Raw genomic sequence first — 23,051 nt, 5'->3', positions numbered from 1 at the left:
ACAGCTTCGCTGGGTCTTCCCATCTGGTGACTGAACTGGAACATGGATGCCATCTCACAGACCAATCATGCCAGATATTCACGTTGTAGTATAAAAGTCTGCTGACCTTCTTTTTGTATCTCAGTACAGCTGGTATGGGCATTAACACTTTTATTGACAAGCAGAGAACAAAGTTTCGACCTTCCTAGGTCATCCCCTTCAGGTTACCCATACCAGTCGTTCTGAGATACATTTTTATTTCAAGTGTGTTTTTCGTCATCAAGAATGAACTTCTTTCTGCTAGTTGATTTCCAAATTGAAAATACATCTATTGTCTACAAAAGGATGCCATAGTAGCTGATTATCTTTTCACAATTCTTGAAACTTTGCTTTGGGTGTAGATCAAGTAAAGCACTGTGCACTCGTAGAAAACTACCCGTAAAACAGAAACTAAGGGCATTTAATATCCAATTAAGCGGCGAAAGAGACACGAGCCTTTCCAGTTTTGGAGCCAACGTTTCAGTCACACTTAGTAATAATATAATTGCAGTGTTCATGTTTAACTGGAACCTTTCCCGAAAATCCCTAAGCGTAAAAAAATTAATTGGTTGAACCTATTTTTGATAACTTAGTTTGTTTCAAATTTCGCGCAAAGTTACACGTGGGTTATTTGCACTAGCCGTCCATAATTTAACAGTGAATGTCTAGAGGAAAAGGAGCTAGTCAATACCACACGCCGCCAACACTTGCACTACTCTTTTGTCAAAGAACAGTAGGATTGACTGTTATATTAAACCGCCCCACGGCTGAAAGGACAAGCATATTTGGTGGGACAGGGATTCGAACTTAGGTCTCGGAAATTGCGAGCGAAACGTCCGAACTACCTGGCTATCCCAAGTCCAAGGCGAAGTGATTTCGCTTTGACATTTTTGAGAGTAAAATTTGGATAAAATAAAAAGTTCAAGGCACGAGCAACATCTTATTTTTATCATTAATAATACCTAAAAATTAGCGATTTAAAACGGAGAGTAAAAAAATCCATTATTCACATCGAATAATTTAATAATAATAATAATGGGAATAAGGTAAGAGTGTGTAAACTTTAACTGAATAATTCAGTTTTCTGTCTGTATACTTAAGTGAATTATTTAGCTCCTGAGTGGTGATTGGAAACTTCGAGGTCTGTTAAAAAAATACGCGGACTGTGTGAATTGCGCGGCTCCAGTTGGTTCCAGGGGAATCCACTTGGTGTAGCTAAGTTCGCACAGATCAGCTGATTACGACGCCATTCCCGATTGCAGGTATCTTCATTTGTGTATTAGCTACGCGGTTTTAAGTGAAGTGCGATTTTTTTCGTTTGGCGGATTTCAGAATGAATGACCTGAAGGAGCAACGACTTGCTGTGAAATTTTGTGTTAAACTTGGAAAATCTGCGACTGAAACTTTTGCTATGCTTAACACGGCTTACGGTGATGTTGCTATGAAGCGTACGGCATGTTTCAAGTGGCATGAAAGTTTTAAGGATGGTCGACAGTCCATTGAAGATGACGAGCGTCCTGGACGTCCTTACTTGTCAACTGACGACCCACACGTCGACAAAATCAACACCCTGGTGCGGGCAAATCGACGTCTGACTGTCAGGGAGCTTGCTGAAGAGTGGGATATCAGTTGGATCTTGTTACGAGATTTTGACCGAAAAATTGAAGATACACCGCGTTGCTGCGAAATTTGTTCCTCAGAACTCGTGAGTTTTTGGCCAAACACTCGATCACTGTTCTTCCCCACCCCCTCTACTCACCTGACCTTGCTCCTTGCAATTTTTTCTTGTTCCCCAAACTCAAAAGACCCTTGAAAGGAAAAAGATTTGAGACGATTCCCGAGATTAAGGCAAATGCGACGAAGGAGCTGGAGGACATTATAAAAGAAGCGTACCAGGACTGTTTCAACAAGTGGAAACACCGTTGGGATAAGTGTGTGCGTTGGGGAGGAGAGTACTTTGAAGGGGTCCCAGACCTGTAACTTCTAAATAAAGTACATTTTGTTTTATGACGTCAGTCCGCGTATTTTTTTAACAGCCATCGTATTACTAATTTTTAAACATCAAACAAGAGGTCACGTCGCATTCATCGCTTTATCTAAAATTTAATGCAATACGATGTCGTATCAGTTTTTTCTGTTTAAATACATTTTCAGCAAAATGAATTCGGTGATGATTACCTAAATTGTTTCGAAATTAAATAGCGACATGTTTGAATCTGTTTTCACGAATACATGGGTTTAGCATGTTACATTAAAATGATTTTGAATATGCAATTAAGCAAGTTACGTGACAACAATAGTCGATATAAAATCGCTCTGGAATGCCATATATCACAACTATGTTTTGACATTGCATGGCGTTTGTATGTAGTGTGATGTGTATCCACTGTAATAGTTTTTGGGAAATTTATGTATCAGCCTTTTCCGATGCAAAACATCCATGTACTTAAATCATTTAAATGTGTTCAGATCGTGGATCGTGAATCTCCAATATGGAAAATATCTTAGCACTTAATGCCATTAAAAAACAAAATATAACGTATCAACTTGAGACTTCAGGACCAACCAGAAAAAGACACAAGTCGTAAGGAAAATGCTTGTGACAGGTTAGAATCTACGAGTACAAAGGTCAGTGGAAAAGTTCGTCCTCGTGATCCAAGCAGTTGTATTCAATATGAACAGAGAGTGTGTTTCTTTTGTTTTTGAATTTCGCGCAACGCTACTTAAGAGTATCTGCGCTAGCCGTCCCTAATTTAGCAGCGTGAGACTAGAGGGAAGGCAGCTAATCATCATGACCCATCGCCAACTCTTGGGCTACTCTTTTACCAATGAATAGTGGGATTGACCATCACGTTAGAACGCACCCACGGCTGAAAGGGTGAGCATTTTTGGTGCAACGGGGATTTGGTGCATCGTCCTCGTGGCAACTTACTCTTACTAAACCAAATCAGCTACCATCTGACAGCCTATTGGCTTTTCGCTAATAGTGTAGTTCGATATACTTCAGACTCGAGCAATCTACAGAGATAAATATTGCTTTAAGATATTCACCTTATAGTTCAATATCTAAAAAATCGCACGGCTAGCTAACCAGTTTTATCAGAACACAAGAGCTAAGTTTCACAAATCCATTGATGTTTTTCATTATAACTTGCTCCTGGAGAGTGCAGAGGTTGTCCAGTGGGAGGGTGCTCCCGCCATCGAAAAAGGGTTAGTTATCTATCCCGATAAGGTTTACATCACAGAATTTAATGTATATACGCCTTATATTACGAACTCGTTACTTTGGCTTTGATTTCTGGAATTAATGGCAGTTCTGAACACACTACTAGACTTTTAGTTCTGTGAGTTGGTCATATTTTAATTTTTATTCCAAATAGAAAACTTCTTTATTTAAATTGTCCTCGTTTAACAAGCGGAAATACAAACAAAGTTTTTAAGGCGTTTAAATAATAAATATGAGCCGCAGAATAAATTTCAAAATTACAAAATTTCCCCTAATTTTTTTTTATATCGCGATTTACATAATAACCATGGGAATCTCAAGTACACGTTTGATATATTTCATCACCAACCATGTGTCTGATGAGACCTGATAACGTTACATTTAGTGAACTGTGATGGTGTACATCCGCTGAAGAAAAGAAAACATCGGAAGTTCTCAAATTTACAGAGAACATCGACATTTGACGTTACCACTGCACATGTGCACTTGTGGTAAGCAAGATCCTATCCTTAGCTTTATAAGCCAGTGACTTATTAGAGTCACTGGGAGAAGGGTGAAGTGATAGAAATTGTAAGCTTTACCTTATTTAGGGTCATGCTATATTAATCTTAGTTTATGTTCATTTATTACTGTATAATAAAAAAATATTATTTAAACAATCACCTAAATGCTTTCCGAAAAAGCCTTTTCCGTATTTGTCGTTCTTGAGTTATCATCGGAGAAGTGTTCAAGAGCTTTCTTACTTTTCTGTACTCTCAATATTAGAACCAGTATTATTAAATCTGCTGTTGTCACTGACAGTAATACTGAATCAGTACCGTAAGATCAGGCTGATCATACCATAACGAACAAGTTTTCCGAAAATGACGCTAGGTAAATCTCACGCCAAAAAATACCTTGCTAGCTGCAACCGATGCTGTCTTGCCTATCACTAGTGCGCATGTGTAGTGATGACGTCAAATATTGACGTTGTTTGTAAACATAAGAACGGTCAAAACGCAATTGTCACGTGACTGCGCCTAAGTCAGCTCTTTGAAATAAGGGACGATGTTACAATTTACAGTTTTTTCGTTATTTTCATCTAACTTTCAAAATCTAATCCTGAAAGTGTGGATTATTTTTAAATTAAATATTATATATATAACTTAATGCAAGTCTTTCTTTCACAAAAAAAAAGCGGAAAAATACAATTGATTTTGTTTCATTTACAAAGGAAAATAAAACTCAGAGCGCACATATATATATATATATATACACACAGAGCATCATCATTTGCTGTTAAATATATTAACATACAAAAGTTGGTTTTCTTACCAGCTGGTGCACTAAACTAATTATGTAAACAATTACCTCGGTCAATGGCATCATAGAGAAGTCACGACTTAACAGTACATCTTCTCGCGTGATAACTAAATTATCGACCTCGGTAGCAGTGAAAATATGTCACGCGAATAATATTGTGACGTATGCAGAAAGTTCAACTGCCACGTCATGGTCATGTGGTACACGTAAAGCACCAATACAGACGAAAGAGAGATTTTCAAGGCAGCTGCAATTTATGTTATTATTATTAACCATATAATAAATATCACGATTTCATTTGTGATAAATATTTATGTACACACTAAATATGGGCTATTCTTTAACATACGTTTCAGAAGATTTTTTTGAGTAGCTAACTATGATTATAAATAACTAGCGAATATCATAAGTTTAACACTACTTATTTTTAAGAAAATTTTAACATTTTAAGAGTAACCAACAATAAACAATCATGAATAGCTCTTAAACCGTATCCTCTTCTACACCCAATGCTTAGATTAAATCTTATTAACTGTGCACAACTTCAATATCATTATGTAACGTTTAATCCCACTATTCGTTGGTAAAAGAGTAGTCCAAGAGTTGGCGGTGTGTGGTGATAACAAGCTGCCTTCCCTCTAGTCTTACACTGCTAAATTAGGGACGGCTAGCACAGATAGCCCTCGAGTTGCTTTGTGCGAAATTCCAAAACAAACTCATGAACAAGCAATATCTCAGTTAGTTAAATGGTAATTTAAGGAAACATGGTGTTTAGTTGGGTCTTTTACAGAATGTGACAAAACAGTGGTTAGGATATTAACATTATTAAACGTTCTTCTAATTCTTGGAAATTTCAAAGAAGTCGATAAAGAATGTAGTGTTAAGTATGTAACATGTTTAATACCAGTGTCTTATGGTAACTATCATATGTAGAGAAAGTAACAGAAACTAGCTTCTGTTTCATCTTGACATCGACAGCAAAAAAAACCAAAACTTCTGGTGGGTTTGTTTGTTTGTTTTTGAATTTCGCGCAAGGCTACACATGGACTATCTGCGCTAGCCGTCCCTAATTTAGCAGTGTAAGACTAAAGGGAAAGCAGCTTGTCATCACCACCCACCACCAAATGTTGAGCTAATCTTTTACCAACGTCATATTATAATGCCCCCCACCAACACAATTGAAAGGGCGAGCATGTTTCGCGTGACGAGGATGTGAACCCGCGATCTTCAGATTAGGAGTTGAGTGCCTTAACCACCTGGCCATGCTAGCTAGACATTAAGGCATGAATACTACTGTTTAGTAACTACTTTTACAAACAGCGCGTGTAGGCGTAAATCTAATGTGTCGAATACCTACCAAACACAAGCTGGTTTTACGAACAACTTGTCAGTACCAGAGATAAAACTACAATTTAAAATTGAGTTAGTGAAGAAAATCACAGTTTAAAATGGTTGAACTGTTAAAATAAAATAAAACTTATTTGTTGTTGGAAACTATGATGTTTTTGATTAACAGTTTTCCAACAAAGAGGCATTTTTATTTTATTTTAACAGTTCAACTGTTTATAGCTTTGAGTTGTTCTTAGGTAAATTATTATGATTTAGAGTATTTTTGAGCAACTAACTACAGACGTGAGCAGTTCTTAAATATGTGTTACTGAGTCATGAGTCACTGAACTGCTCGTGTCCATAAATGCTAGAAGTATGAAAATGACTCGTATATTTTGCTTAGACATTCAACAATGCTGTGTATGTTTTTAATTTTGTGCAATGTTACTCGAAGACTACCTGTGCTAGTCATCCCTCATTTTCAGGTGATAAATTAAAGGGCAGGCAGTTTGTCAATACCACCACCCACCACCAACTCTTTGGGTTACTCTTACCAATGAATAGTGGTACTGACTGTCACTTATAACCTTCTCCTTCCCACGACTGAAAGAATAGGCATGATTAGGGAGGCGGTCCCCAGATTGTGAATCGAGTGCCCTAATCACCAGACAAACTACAAAGTGCGTATATAGTGTTTCGTTCAAAAATGTTCCTGGAATATATCAGGAGAAATAAATAACATATAAGATGATACCCAAAAGTGAAAATAGTTCCACTACAATAGATATATCTCGCAAGGTTGAGCAGAAATTAATCTGAAAAAAAGGAAATTCATGATGCTCGGAAGATCCAAAGTGAGGGTCTATAATAACAATGATACTGAAAATGAGAGTTCTTATAAAAGACAATCCTTGGTTTAATGTGTACTTAGAGGTTCTAACTGATGACATCAGAACTTGGAAGAGCTGTTATCTAGAAGACATATGCTGAACAAAGAAGCCAAAACATTCTATGTAAAATGACTTTTTGCCAAATAGTGAAAAAATTAAGAAAGATACTTAGCATGATCAACTTTCTAAAACAATCCAAACATGATCCATTAAACAATATTCATACAATGTGTATTTGTGTATTTTCTTATAGCAAAGCCACAAAGGGCTATCTGCTCAGCCCACCGAGGGGAATCGAACCCCTGATTTTAGCGTTGTAAATCCGGAGACATACCGCTGTACTAGCGGGGGGGGTATTCATATAAACCAGGCCAACTTTTTAAAAACAATTCATACATGATCCCATCAACAAATTGGTCATACAAACCCCGATTAACATTCTGACACCAATTCCAACATGATTCAGTTAAAATATTGCCAAAGTAACCAGGCTAAACTTTCTAAAAAGAACGCAAACATGATTCTATCAACGAATTAGTCATACAAACTATGAGTGAATTTGTATAGACAACTCAAACATGATCCCATCAACAAACTGGTCATATGTGGTCATGTATATTTTTCTTATAGCAAAGTCACATCGGACTATCTGAGGTGTTCACCGAGGGGGAACAAACCCCTGATTTTAGACTTATCGCTGTCCCAGCGGGGGACCAAACTGGTCGTACGAACAAAGTGAAAATTAACAGTTGAAGATGACAAAACTAGAAGCTATTCAAGAAGCTTAAAAAAAAAAAGAAAACACTGAATGCTTTTATAAATACTAAACATTAAATATGTCATTAGAAACTAATAAAGCAAAGTTGTGCGCATGTCTAAACGTCCTTGACTCGGGTGGTGAAAGGTTCTTTAAGCCCCATCTGCTCAAAATATCTCCGCTTTTAAACAAAATTAAAAGATGGATGACTATACCAGAGAGTGCCTGGTAAGGTTAAAATGGCAGTGTGACTTCAAACTACACTCGTCTGATAGTTATGGGGGAAACTTTCTTGAATAAATGGGTATTCAAATCCAATAAGTCAGGTAGGGCAACTTTCCATGATGTTATTAAATAACAAGTATATTAGGATTTGTTCTACTGTCTGAGAAATGGCGACGGGAGGACATGCCAGGATATGTTTTAATATCGGAAGTAATTCAGGACTTTTTCTTAGCGACAGAGGAGAAGCAACTAATGAAATATTAATAACTCAGTTTATTTGATATGTTTATTGATATAAGTTGTATGATCTAACGTGATCTATCTCAGAATAATAACTGTTCATATGGATTACAAATACGATTGTCCATCATATCCTAGAATTAACTCATATAAACTATGAACATGGACATCATGTAACATCATTGCATACACACACTGGAAGGAGTCAACTGGATGTAACGTCAAATATCAGAACTTAAATTGTTCTTGTCTCACTACTTATTCATTTATATAAACAAGTAGATTTATTCAACTGATAGTTTAAGTTGTTTAGAATTTCGCGCAAAGTTACACGAGGGCTATCTGCGCTAGCCGTCCCTAATTTAGCATTGTAAGACTAGAGGGAAGGCAGCTAGTCATCACCACCCACCGTCAACTCATGGGCTAGCGAGTATGTTTGTTGTGATAATGATTCAAACCCGAGACCCTCAGATTAGGAGGCTACCACCTTAACCCACCTGGCCACGCCGGGCCCCAACTGATAGAAAATATGCGATACTATAATGTTACACCAGTCTATAGCAAAAATGGCTGTGAATATCGTAATAAAACTTGCACTACACAATGATATGTTTAGTAATACTGCCAAGATTTTAAGTTTATTTGAGTGACTACCCAGTAAATAATAATGGCTATGTGACCATTGACATACAATAGTAGTAGTAATTTTTGTCTGTAGTTTATGTGAGCCTCATAATCTACTGCATGCATAATATATATATGCGTGCAAGTCATGGATGTAATTTAATATTTATACAGCAGGTATAGCACATGTATCACAACTATTAACTTATTGTTGCAACAGTACTGATATCGCGTATTACACTTCTCTTTCCATATGTTTCTTGTTCCTTCGGACATAACGTCGCTGACAGGATCACAGTTGTTTTTTACCACTGCATGATCGACTTCGGCCATGTTACACAAAAGTCAAGGCTGCCTTTTACAACAGAAATATTGAATCCGTAATTTAAAAGATAGTACCAAGCTCAGTTTCAAGCATCGGATCGGCAATCATGGAGACAGTTGATGGTAAGTGTCAAGCTCTAGTCTGTTTGCCTTGAATTTCGCGCAAATCTACACGACAGCTATCTGCGCTAACCGTTCTTAATTTAGTAATGTAAGACTAGAGAGAAGGAAGCTAATCATCATCTCCCACCGCCAACTCTTGGGCAACTCGTTTATCAATGAATAGTTGGATTGACCGTAGCTTTATAACGCCCCCACAGCAGAAGGGACGAACAGATTACAAGTCGAGTGTCCTAACCACCTGACCATGCCGGACCGCAATTTATAGTCAAAGTTGCATGACTGCGAATTTTATAGATACTACAGATAGAGTAGCCCTCCTTGAAAATGGTTATAAGGAGTGGGAAGAATCGTGCAAGATGACGATTGTAGGTGAAAGTGAGGTAGAAATGTTGTAGCTATATACTCTGTTTAGAAAATACTTTGTTTTAGATAAAGTGTGAAGTTTCGACGTCACACAGTGAAAGAAGGTCGTAAAAGTGTCACAACCCGAGCTCCAGAGGAAGTAGAAGGGAGATATATTAACATAATCAACTAACAACTGTTAACACGTTTCTGACCATCCAGGGTGTGCAGAACGTCACTCAAAGAAAACTGACCAACAGCAACAAAACTGCAACTCATCTTATTATGGCCACTGCAGAAGAGGGGAGAGAGGGGGAAATATAACAACGACAAGAACTATTTAAAATGTTCATGTCTGTGTACATATGCTATTATATTATGACACACTATCTTATATTTACATCGAAAAAATATGCATGTAAACACTATGAGCTACGGGGAATGTCCAAAGGGGGTTTAAAACTGAACTTCTCTTATTTTCTAAAGCCCGTTAGTTAATTAGTCCCAGCCTATTGACAAATATCTGACAAATAATCTTGTCAGATTGATGCTGTTGACAATGTCAACTATTTTAAAAGGATTCAAGGTCAAAGTGTGAAAGTTTCTGGATTCTTTCTGAAAAACAAAGAAACCTACTTTTCTCTGGTCAATGAGATGTGGGGTGTTCAAGGGTGAGATCATCCAAAAATCTTTATTTGTTGGTAAATGGAAAACAAACTGCAAATATTTATGAAAAAGCTTTGTTATAATTTTAAAATTGAGATAAAGTATATATTATAGTTACTACTTTGAGATATGTGACCGCTGTTAAACTTACGTAGTTTTAATTAATATTAAACATTCACCGTCAGTTGACGGGTTTTTCAGCTAGTATAGATATAAATACTAATCTATACGCATTGCACGTGTCTGCCTGCATAAAACTCATGCAATTACAAAATCCATTTCACGCATCATTCCAGCATAGTTTAGCAGTCCCCCTCCAATCCAATGTCTACAGACTCCTCATGTGACTACAGGGTACACATATAGTAGCTATATACATATTGCAAACATATACTTAACATGTGGTTTGTTAATCATTATAAATCACAGTGATCAATCACATACACGTAGCATCACTATCAATGTGACAATGACATCAGGGGCAAAAGTCATCCAAAGGTTAACACTGTTTCTCGCGAGATTATCATATACCACCTAGGTGTTTCATTAAGCTAAACTGTTTTAGAAATAGTACAGTATTGCTATTATACAGATTTATTCCCATGATGGACATAAAAACACACACTAAAGAAACGAAATTATTAAAAGCTGTTAATTTAAAATATAAAACAGGGATCATAAAAAAAAATTTACAACACAAGTAGCTTCAGATTTTGTCAGAGATTCAGGAAGGCCCACAGGCCACTTCCAGCTTTCGAGTCCCCTGGCTATAATGAAAATAAAAAAAAGATAACAAACAAGAACAAAATATGACCGTAATTAGTTCGAAAAAAAAGAGTGAAATGCCAAAAACATTTAACAAGTATCGAAATTTGAGAACTACTTTCAGCTTCAGATCAGGGTTAATCAGACATCAGAGTGGAGGCCAGAAGGGTCATTTGAAAATGCAATCGCAAAATGTAAATAAATAGGCTTAAGGTACGAAACATAATGTTGTAATTATTTCCTCAAGCTGCAAGTTCCTATTTTGACTATCCTAAATATTAGACATGGAGTCAAAATAAGGATTTGTGGCTTGTGGAAATAGCGTCAACACCACGTCTCAAACTTTTAGCTCACTGGTTTCCTTTTTTTTTTTTTTTTGCAAGTATATTTTCACTTTAAGCTGCCTGTCTTGTTTACGTATTTTTTCAAATCCTTATTCCATCTTTTTAAATTATGAATTTCTAATAATCTAGTGGAAGTTTGGATTCCATTCCAACGTATATAGCAAAAAATGAACCGAACTTTCTTGCCTATCCCTTAAAAAAGCAGAAGAAAAACGCAAAATATTTGGATAATCATATTGCTTCCTTCTTGAATTTCGCTAATCAACACAACTTGTTGGTATCTCTTTACCAACGTAAAGTGAGATTGACCATAATGTTATAACGTCCCCACGGCTGAAAGGACGAGCATGTTCCTAGTCAATCGTTCTAACCACCAGGCTGTGTCATTCCCATTTAATGATATTTAAAATTACAAAAATTAATGTGTCTAATTAGTACACATACGTTCAGCATAATTAAGGATACCTAGTTTAATACACATACGTTCAGCATAATTAAGGATACCTAGTTTAATACACATACGTTCAGCATAATTAAGGATACCTAGTTTAATACACATACGTTCAGCATAATTAAGGATACCTAGTTTATGCATACACCAACTCATTTAACAAGGAAAAGCCGTATATTGTCCTGGAGGAGAAACTGAAAGCAGCTGTGGAACCAATTATAATGTTTATCTTTTAACCATTAGAGTTCAATTAAATGCTGCGACCCATTTTTGTCTAGATTAATTTATCAATTATTCCACAAGTCGTATCTCAGGATAACTTGTTTTGCTATAGTAAATTATATCGTAACTAAAGCATTTTAAAGCTATCGAGATTTGCATACAACAGAGATTGAAACAAAGATGAACTCGAGCCAAAAGCTAGTAATGCTTATATTCTATACAGCCCTAGAATTACTAATGTAGGTATGAAACCCACTGGTTTTATACTGCTGAAAACAAATATCAAACTAAACAAAAATAAAAATAAAAATAAAGACGACTTCGAATCAAGGCAAGGACTCCGCTCACATTCTAGGACAATTATGGGGGTATGAACCCCATCGGATTTATCATGAGATTTTCTCTAAACTATTTATGCACCATATTGTCTATTAGTTCATAAATTTGTTGGTTACAGGGCCTCTAGTAATGTTCGAGTCACAAATACCACTAATTTTGCACTGAAGTTTACTAATTAATGTTGTGGCTTCCTATGTGTAATTTATACTTAAATTTAAGTTACCGTGTTTCTCCGAAAATAAGACAGGGCTTATATTAATTTTCACTCCAAAATATGACACTAGGGCTTATTTTCGGGGGATGTCTTATTTTGATATATTAAAAAAATGAAGTTACAAAGTAAAAATTATAAGACCTTTAAATAAATAGAAATTACGAAAAACATTCAGAAACTCAATTTGATCAATACTTAAACAAACTAATTAACTAACTATTAAACTAATTAATAAATTAATTTTTTTTATTTCTTTCCTCTTCCTGCCACTCTTAACTAGGGCTTATTTTAAGGGTAGGGCTTATATTAAAACTATCCCCAAAAATCACACTAGGTCTTATTATCGGAGAAACACGGTGTGCCACCAAATCGTTTTGGTAATTTCTTTAAACTGAGTATTGTAACAGTTCAAAACAAATTTCTGGATGTTACATGCATCCTACCAGTACTGAGCGATATCTTAAAAGTACGTCGATAATTTAAATCTCCCGCGAATCTCCAAAATGCACACAATTCATGGGATAGATGGACAAATGGAACAAAGTACATCTTGCACCTTTACGATCTAAGAAAATATTAATAATCAAATTAATTCATCAAGGCCTTTACAGTGCTAGATACAACGTCTCTCTTCTACGATATGGCATGCATTCTTCTTCTTCTTCATGTGTCAAATCTGCGACAGACATTGACGACCATGGCATGCCAGACTTCTCTGTTGTCAATCCTCCTTATCAACTCGATGTTGCTCATTGAGTTCTTGGTGACATAGTTATTGAGGCTGTCGATATATTTAGTTCTTTGACACCCTCTGCTTTTCCTTCCTTCTATTTTTCCACATAGCATCTGTTTCTCTATCCCATTCTTCCTACAGATGTGTCCTAGAAATTCCATTTGTCTCTTTCTTATAGTTTTCATGAGGGACCTTTTGTATCCTGCCAGTTCCATGACTTTCACATTTGTTTTTCTTTCAGTCCATGATATTTTTAGCATCCTTCTAAGGAACCACATTTCAGCAGCTTCTAATCTCTTCTCTGTATCTTTGTTCAGTGTCCAGCTCTCACAGCCATATAAGAGAACAGACCATACATATGATTTCAAGGTGTTAATTTTAGTGACATTTGTTATGTTCCTGTTTGTGAATATGGACTTCATTTTATAGAAAGTATCCTTGGACATTGCAATTCTTTTCTTTATTTCTGTGTCACTCTTTGCATTTGATGTTATAATATATCCAAGATATTTGAAGCTTTCGACTTGTTTTATTCTCACGTCCTTGCCGGTTATGCTACATGTGGGTGTAATTGATTGTTTTGAGATAACCATGCACTCTGTTTTCTTTGCGTTTAACTGCAAGCCTTTTTCTTCACTCTCGTCTACTGTTGTTGTGAGGAGAGTCTTTAGATTTCGTTCGGAGTCCGCAATAAGGACTGTGTCATCAGCGTAGCGCAAGTTGTTGATATTGCATCCGTCTACGTTGACTCCCTGATGTTCATTGAAGTTTCGTAGGATTATTTCGCTGTATAAGTTAAAAAGATCTGGTGAAAATACACATCCCTGCCTCACCCCTCTTTCAATTGGTCTATATTCACTCAATTCATTTTCAATTTTGATAGCTGCCGTTTGCTGCCAGTAAAGGTTTCTAAGGATTCTTAGATCTTTAGCATCGATGTTCAGGTCTGACAACATGTCGAATAGGTCACCATGTCTCACTTTGTCAAAGGCTTTAGAATAATCGATAAAACATAGATATAAATCCTTTTGTACTTCCAGTGATCTTTCCATGAGCATGTTTAGAGCGAAAATTGCATTTCTAGTGCCTTTATCGGCTATAAATCCAAACTGAGTATCAGAAATAGCATGCATTAATGGTGTGTACTAAGTGGACTTTTGTTCAGCAACAAAAGACGCATGCGTGAAGGCATGTAGAAAGCTGTGTGTGTTCGTATATGGTTCTCGTCGGTTAATTTGATTTATACGTTCTTACATATTTACTTTATCTGCAGTTCAAAGCTGTTCATTATCTTGTCTCTCTCCACTATCCCCTTCACGCCATTCATAGAGTTCACCCACTCTGACAAATCATTTTACCAGGTGATAAGTAAATCATATTAACTGAATATTGCTGTTTAATCAGAATATTCGCGCGAGGCTGCATGCACAAAGTCATCCCTTCAGCGTCACACTGGAATAAAAGAAGCTAGTCAACACCAACCATCCATGCACTTGTGTCTGATCGAATAGTGGGCTAGTGGGTTTGGACTGTTGCAGTAAACCATAAATCCTCTGATTCGCAGTCTGGTCCTTCAAATCACTGAGACACGCCTGGAGTTAGGAAGAGAAAAGAATAAATAATTTATTCATCAGATCTAATGTGGCTTGAAGGAGTATCGTTTTAGAACTCACGAGTGATTCTTTATACATTATTCACCTTCTCAAAGTAAGGAACCATTTGGAACATGTAACACTTTGTCATGAACTTCGTGTCACAAACTGTTCCTTCCTTTGTGTTACTGAAGGGGAGGATTCTTTGAACCTAGAGTAGCATGTGAAACAACCTTAAGAAACAAGAAATGAAATGAATACCTCAGAGATTTAAAATCCTATGCTTCTTCATAACAACCATATAATACGATCATCACTTCAAAATCTGGAAATAATATTAACCTTCAAATTGCTGACCTCTATCTTTCCTGGGATTGATTACTCGTGAAGTCCATAAAATTGTACTAAGTGCAAGGTGATGATAAAAAGGGTGGGGCGAAATTAATAATTTTCTCTGTAAAATACATATAGGATCCACCTGGAATTAATATAAATAAGTGTATTTAGTGCATGTGTATCTAGGGTTATTATATTAATAATACACAAGACACGAATGCATGAATGTTTATCTAGAGTTATTACAATGATACGGAACTACAAGCATTTTGGTGCAAAAATAGGTAACAGAAAAATTTGTTTAAAAATGCTGACTAAGTATATCAGTAAATCTTAGGTTAAAACATGTTTAACTTATTTATTTATATTCATCTGATTTGTCAGTTAGAAAACAAATTCGGGAAACGTTTAAACCAAAAACGTGATTTCACAAACCGTTGTGTTTGTACGTGAAAAACACACAAACAAATAGACTGGAGATTATAGTCAATTTAATTTCGTGAGAAATGAGTTATCCTAAACCAAGAACGAATCCTCCTGTAGTAAACACAAGGGTCTTGCTAGTACTATGGTGGTCTGCCTTACAACTTACTGTAAACACAGCTGTCTATGTACTTCGTGTTGACTAGTAACCGAATTCAAAAAAAAAATAAAAATTAAAGACTCCACCAACATAATTGTTTGAAACAATAAATTCAACAAATAAAAGGATGAACTAAGAATAACCAGGGTTATCAGTTTGTGATACAATGCAAAACACCCACAAGTCGCAAGCAAGACAGAAGTGAAGAAGGGTCGGTTGTGTATGAACTGGTGAAATGACATGGAACAAACCCCTAAAAACTGGCTTGAAACACACGTCTTTAATACACTGTGTAATAACCGGAATAATGTGAGTGATACATTGCAACGAAGGACTTAGCAGCTGGTCAACTTGTTAAAAAAAAAAAAAACACTTCGTTCGAAAGTAAATGCCAACAGTAAATTATTTTAACATGTCGGACGCAACAACAACTCTGTGTAAAAAGATGATAAATAGGATGGGGCGAAATTATTAATTTTATGTGTAAAAATATATTAAAGATCTAGCTGCATTTTTTGTATTAGTATTAACAATCTCTTTCTAAACGAACGTATCTATCTCTACTCAGAACTGGAGTATCAAAATCATTTGGACACCTGTATATACATATGTATAAATTATGAATCACAGGAAGTGAAAGACTGACAGGTAAGAAGTGGGCATAGCAATAGTTCTGCGGAGGTTCTATGTCATTCGTCACCTAATTTAAGTATTTTTCATGAAAGCTTGTGCCAAAGCTCACGTGTTCATGCAATGAAACAGGCTTTCGTCATTGTCCCACACGTCTGCGCATCTTGTGAGTCATTTTCTTTCTCATTCTCTCTATTTTTTATGTTATTGTAGACTATCTAAACTGATGCATCATTAACAATGAAAAATGCGAGGATCAGAACGGATCAACTGCTGGGTGAACAGTGATTGGCTGTTCAGTGTGAACCAGAAGCACACACTTCACGATGACAAGTGAATCTCGAGCCCTAAGTTCTAATAAAAACAGGAGCATTACACAGCATCAAGTTATTATGGAATGACGTTCTGAAATGAAGTATTTAGGAGAATAAATATGGCAATAGTTTTCACGGTGAGAGAAGCTATGTATTCTGATAACTCGTTCTAGTTTTCATAAACCTGGTGAAATGTCTGGTTAATTAACCATTGGTAGAGTTTTACGACAGACAGTAAGTGTCAAACCTGTACAGATGGAAATCAATCTCTTAACGTAACAAGTTTTGACACTTTGCCAGAAAAATACTTGTAGGCAGTTTATAAGAGAATTGAACACATACTGCCACGAAAAGGAATACGTCTTGCATTGTTCAGTTAGTCGCGAGTCAGTTTCAGTTAGAGTATGATAGAGTGCTTATATCTCGGTATCGTAGATCTATCAGTGTCACTTAAAGAGTCGCTTAAAAGCAAAATAATAATGAAAAAAGTGTTAATTATGCACTGGAAATAAATTAAAATTCGAGTCTTTTAAGATTATTTATTTTCGTATTTACTAATTAACCTCATATAAAGCGATTTTCTACTCTTTTCTTTACATTTTCACAGTAGTAGTGTGCCTGTCTTTTGGTTAAGAGCTGGTTCTCCTAGCTTAATGACAACAGAATCCAGTATTCTAAGTTGGAATTCTTCTCTGGAATGAAAAACGACGTGGAAAAGACAAGATATTAAGCATGTCATCACAATCATTTTTAACTCAGACTAATTTTTAAAACAATATTTCATACACGATTAAAAAAAAACTGTTTGTTTTGAATTTCGTGCAAAGCTATACAAGGATTATCTGTGTTAGTTGTCCTTAATTTAGCAGTGTAAAACTAGAGCAGCTAGTCATCATCACCCACCGCCAACCCTTGGGCTACTCTTTTACCAACGAATAGAGTGATTGACTGAAACATTATAACGCCTCCACGGCTGAAAGGACAAGCATGTTCAATGTGAGGGGGATTCGAACCCGCGACTCTCAGATTACGAGTCGAGCGCCCTAACCACCTAGCCATGCCGGGCGGATTACAAAAAACCTACATATTTTATAGTTTAGCTAAAAACTCGCCTTAAATTCTTTAAAGATAAATAACACCTGGTGGTATACGAATGAGTTCACGTGTTTGAGGTGCTACCAGTAATATACTGGATTAACCATTGAATGATCTGCAGTTGAAAACAAAAAGAGGCCTTCAACACCAGTAGTAATGACAACCTCTGTCTAAAACAACGCGATCTTGTATTTATCTGTACCTTTTTTGTGATTCTCCATTTACGGAACATATAGGAGTCTCTCGCCATTAAACTAAGAAAATAATTCTTAACTAGAAGATTACTAGTACCTTTCCAATCCGAAGAAGAGGGAATATTCAATAGCCGCAGCACTTGAAGTTCTTTTAGGTATAATTAGAGTAAATTAATCTATGAGACTTTTTTTTCTTAGTTATATAATAATAAGCGTGTGGCGCGCATATATCAGATAAGATTTTACTTATCATCAGAATCTCTACCACCCTACCTTCAATTTGAATTTTTTTTAGGCAATATTAGAGTAAATTAATCTATGAGACCTCAGATGTGGTCAAATATATCAATCAAAATGGTTTGACTTCCCGAGTCCAAAATTGTAATTACATCTCAAATCGGTCAAGACATAAGAGAACTATGAGCTAAAAGTTTATACTTAAAATATTCAGAGCCACTGTATGAGCCGATATGCCGCGGCTAAAACGGCAAAAATAACAACAGAATAAAGAACTTTTTTTATTTTAGTATTTATAGTTAGCCGATGGTGACTGAATACAAATTGTTTTCAGTGTTAGTAATCTTGAGGCTACCAATCGCTAGCAAAATTAGAATTCTGGGGGCTAATAATGTGGAATCAATACTGATCAATGAGGGGAGAGCCATTGTCAAAGTTAGTTAGTAATCTGGGCTTATCTATCGTTGTTATGCTCATTAACCTGGAGGCTACCCATCGATGTTATTCATATTAACTCTATTATAGACAGCGGTATGTTTCTGGATTTACAACGCTACAATCAGGGGTTCGATTCCCCTCGGTGGGTTGAGCAGATAGTCCGATGTGGCTTTGCTCTAAGAAAACACACACACTCAATCTATAGCTTTTTAAGCCACCCGCTAGTACAGCGGTATGTCTCCGGATTTACAACGCTAAAATCAGGGGTTCGATTCCCCTCGGTGGGTTGAGCAGATAGCCCGATGTGGCTTTGCTATAAGAAAAAACACACACTCTATTATAGGTCAGCGGCATGTATACAAACTTAAAATGCTAAAATCCTGGGTTCGATTCCTCACAGTGAGCAGACTGTATATCACTGTGTAGCTTTGTACTACAACAAACAAAACTGTCCCCAGTGATTCAGCGGTAAGTCTGAACGATACTCGTGATGAACACAGTACAGACAGCCCATTGTGTAGTTTTACGCTTGATATCAAACAATAAAAGCAAATAAGTGAGATTGTTTCGTCATCGGGCAGATATACATAACAATCACACTAAAGAAAAGAAAAGTATAGAAAATAGGTTAAACTGAAGAATTACATTAGAGAAACACATCAATCAGAGCATGAGCTTTAGGCAAATCGGAAAGCCTCCCCATGTATACCAGTATGCCTGATTTTGTATCTTTCCAACTGAGAGTAAAGTAGGCCATGATTCTTTTCTCTTCTTCTCTCTCTCTCTCTCTCTCTTTGGGCACATTGTATTAATCACCACTTGTTGACCCGGTGTAACCGAATCACAGAATTGTTGTTATAATCAACAGGTGGCGCTCAATGAACATTTGTTAAATTCGTCAGCGTAAACAACATGGACGCCTCTAAGACGGCAAAACGTTAAGTAATTGGAATTTTACAAACTTCAATTCTTAACTTTAAAGGTAAAGAAGACTGGATACTTAATCTCATGAAATGTGCCATAGCAATTAAGCTAACAGTAATTGTTTTACAGCCTTGCAAGCCATCATAAAGCAAAGTTTACTATTAGTCGCCACAGAAATATCACCAAACTGTTGTTTCAATCAAGACATCGGTGGAAGTACTTCCGCCTCACCAGTTTTTGTGCAGCTCTTTCTGATTGGATAATACATTGTGGACACTGGCTCTTTCTCACTGGATAATATATCGCTGACACTGGCTCTTATACATTTATATTCAACCACGCGGTGAAATCTTAAAAAGAGCGCCATGGGAAGAAATTAAAGCTACGCCTCTGTGAATATTGGAACGCCTGAGTAATTGACGCCCTAGGAAGCCACCCATGTTTCCTAACTTTAAAACCCCGTCTGCATTAGAAGAAACACCAGTAAACAACACGGACGCCAAAGAACGGACGCACTCAGTGATGTCGAGAAAACCCACTTGTTGAGAAATTTATATGCAAAAACAGCTTGTTTGGGTTGAGAAAATACTTTACATAGAAGAGCGAACAACGTTTCGACCTTCTTCGGTCATCGTCAGGTTCACAAAGAAAGAAAGACGTAACTGACCGAAAGCTGACCATGTGTGTGGAAGGGGTTGTGCAACTGAGTGTCGGAATGTAGAGGGTGGTGTTAGATGTTTGAATATATAATTTTATTTTATTATATTAATATAGGTATAAAGGCGTTCCTTTATATTAGTTTATTTTGGGTTTAAGTTGTTGTATAAGTAAGACTTCTTTAATTTTGCGTTTGTTTATGTTTGTTTCTTTATTTAGTATTTTAGTGTTTTCTATGGTTATGTTATGTTTATTTGACTTGCAGTGTTCGAAAACGTGTGAAGGTGACTTTTTATGTTCTTTGAATCTGGTTTCCATTTTTCTAATTGTTTTCCAATATAGAATTCGTGGCAGTTATCACATTGTATTTTGTAAATGATATTGGTGTGGTGTTTGTCAGTGTAGTTTTAACATAGTATAGACCTCAGTTTTGTGCCTGGTTTTTGAATAAATTTGGTATTAACTGAATGTCATATTTTGTTACTAGTTTTTGCCAAATGTTGGTTATTTGTCTGCTGATGTCGGGAATATATGTATGCAGCAGTATGTGGCTTCGTGATTTTTTGATTCGTGAGATATATTTACTTTTGTTGGTTGATTTTGCTTTCTGTCTAGGTGTGTGCGTATAATGTTTTCTACGGTTTGTGGAGGAAACTTATTGATGTTGATGAAGTATTGTTTTATTTTGTATAATTCATCGTTAATTTTATCTGGCGAGCATAGTTTTATGGCTGTGTTTATTTGGTTTCTTAGTATGTTGAGTTTTGTTTTGTTTCATGTGCTGAGTCCCAAGGAATGTATAGTCCAATGTGAGTGATTTTTCGGTGGATTTCTGTTTTGAATTGTGTGTCGGTTCTTGTAATTTTGAGGTTAAGAAATGATATTTGATTGCTTTCTTCCTGTTCACATGTGAAGTTTATGTTGGAATATATAGAGTTAATGTGATTGAAAAAATTAAGTATGTGTTCTGTAGATTTGAATCCCGCAACCGTGTCATCTACATATCTGTACCAGTATAGTGGTGGATGTAATGCTGTGTTAATTGCTTGTGTTTCAACTTGTGTCATAAAAATATTGGCTAGAACTGGTGATACTGGGTTGCCCATGCTTAAGCCATTTGTTTGTATATAGTTTTGGTTGTTGAACATGAAGTTTGTCTTTATCGTGGTGAATTCTATGAGGGTTGCTAATTGGTTGCTGGGAATGTCTATAGTTGGGTTAGGGTCTCGGATATAGAGTTCTAAGGCTATCTTGCAGGCTTCAGTGGTTGGAACTTCTGTAAGTAGGAATATAACATCGAAACTGGCCATTAAGGCTTTATGATTAAGTTGATTTAGATTAGACTTGAAATTAAAAGAGTCTTTGATGAATGAGCTGGCTGATGTTACATATTTGGAGAATGTCCATGCTATGTATTTACCAAGATTGTAATTAAACGATTCATATGTGGACATTATTGGTCGTAATAGACAATCTGGTTTATGAGGTTTGGGGATGCCGTATAACTGTGGTGTGCGTGAGACTTCTATATTGGAGAAACAATTAGAAAAATGGAAACCAGATTCAAAGAACATAAAAAGTCACCTTCACACGTTTTCAAACACTGCAAGTCAAATAAACACAACATAACCATAGAAAACACTCAAATACTAAATAAAGAAACAAACATAAACAAACGCAAAATTAAAGAAGTCTTACTTATACAACAACTTAAACCCAAAATAAACCAATATAAAGGAACGCCTTTATACCTATATTAATATAATAAAATAAAATTATATATTCAAACATCTAACACCGCCCTCTACATTCCGACACTCAGTTAGACAACCCCTTCCAAATATGTGGTCAGCTTCCGGTCAGTTACCTCTTTCTTTATTTGTAAACCTGACGATGACCGAAGAAGGTCGAAACGTTGTTCGCTCTTCCATGTAAAATATTTTCTCAACCCAAACGAACGGACGCACTGTTTACTTTCTCAATGGACTCTGCATGGTCAGGTGGTTAGGCGCTCGACTCGTAATCTGGAGGTCGCGGGTTCGAATCCTCGTTATACCAAACATGTTCGTCCTTTTTTCCGTGAGGGCGTTATTATTTGACGGCCAATCCCATTAATCGTTGGTAAAAGAGTAGCCCAAGAGTTGGGGGTGAATGATGATGACCAGCTGCCTTCCATCTAGTCTTACACTGCAAAAGTAGAGACGGCTAGCGCAGATAGCCTTCGTGTAGCTTTGCGCGGAATTCGAAACAAAGTTGCTGTTCATAACAATGGTACAAGACAGTGACAAGAATTGCAGTATACAAGAAAGCGACTTCACCAGTAGAACAAATCACTTTGATCTTAATACTCTTGCCTTTATCAAAATTTAATCTTGATTGTAAAGGATACCGCGTAAAACAATTACAGTGAAGAACGTTCCAGTATAGAGATACGAAAAAAAAATCCGTCGATTGTCTGCTTAAGAACATGATGCAAGTTTGTTTCATATTATGATATATCGTCCGATTGATTTGGAATCATCTTCTCCCCTGCTTTCTGTTTTTTTAAAGAGGTTCAGTTTACCTGGTACATACAGATCTAAAAATTATCCATCCTGCTAGATGAACTCATTCAATATTCGTCTAACAATAAAATTCCTATCGATTAGCTTCTTGAATTTTTTTACTAAGACTCGACCGGCACCTCGAACATCCATAATAAGATCCCATGACAACAAGTGATAGATATCGTAGGACAGATCAAAAGATTGGTTGAAGTACCTCCTCTCACACACCCATCAGATCTTGTTGGCAGTCAATTGACAAATCAATGTAATTTTACTTACGAGAATTTAAGCGAGATGAGCATGTGACAGAACAACACGAATGTAATTACATAATTTACTCTACACAAAAAGTGTAAAATAAGAAAGTGGAA

General features: G+C 36.3%; 1 protein-coding gene across 7 annotated transcripts in view; it reads right to left on the bottom strand.

Moving 5' to 3' along the window:
• LOC143226513 (uncharacterized) overlaps positions 1–23,051 on the bottom strand; it is a 181,747-nt gene that overhangs the window by 35,660 nt on the left and 123,036 nt on the right. Inside the window, exon 1 of one of the 7 annotated variants that reach the window (XM_076457549.1) lies at positions 4,595–4,694. The exons of the other annotated variants lie outside the window; for them this stretch is intronic. The gene's annotated coding sequence lies outside the window, so the exon portion shown is untranslated. Of the gene's footprint in view, positions 1–4,594; positions 4,695–23,051 lie in introns of those variants that run through there. 7 annotated transcript variants of the gene reach the window in all.

The sequence above is a fragment of the Tachypleus tridentatus genome, chromosome 9 (genome assembly GCF_004210375.1).
Source record: "Tachypleus tridentatus isolate NWPU-2018 chromosome 9, ASM421037v1, whole genome shotgun sequence".
NCBI classification, from domain to species: Eukaryota; Metazoa; Arthropoda; class Merostomata; order Xiphosura; family Limulidae; genus Tachypleus; species Tachypleus tridentatus.
This window is presented reverse-complemented; position numbering and strand designations above follow the sequence as displayed.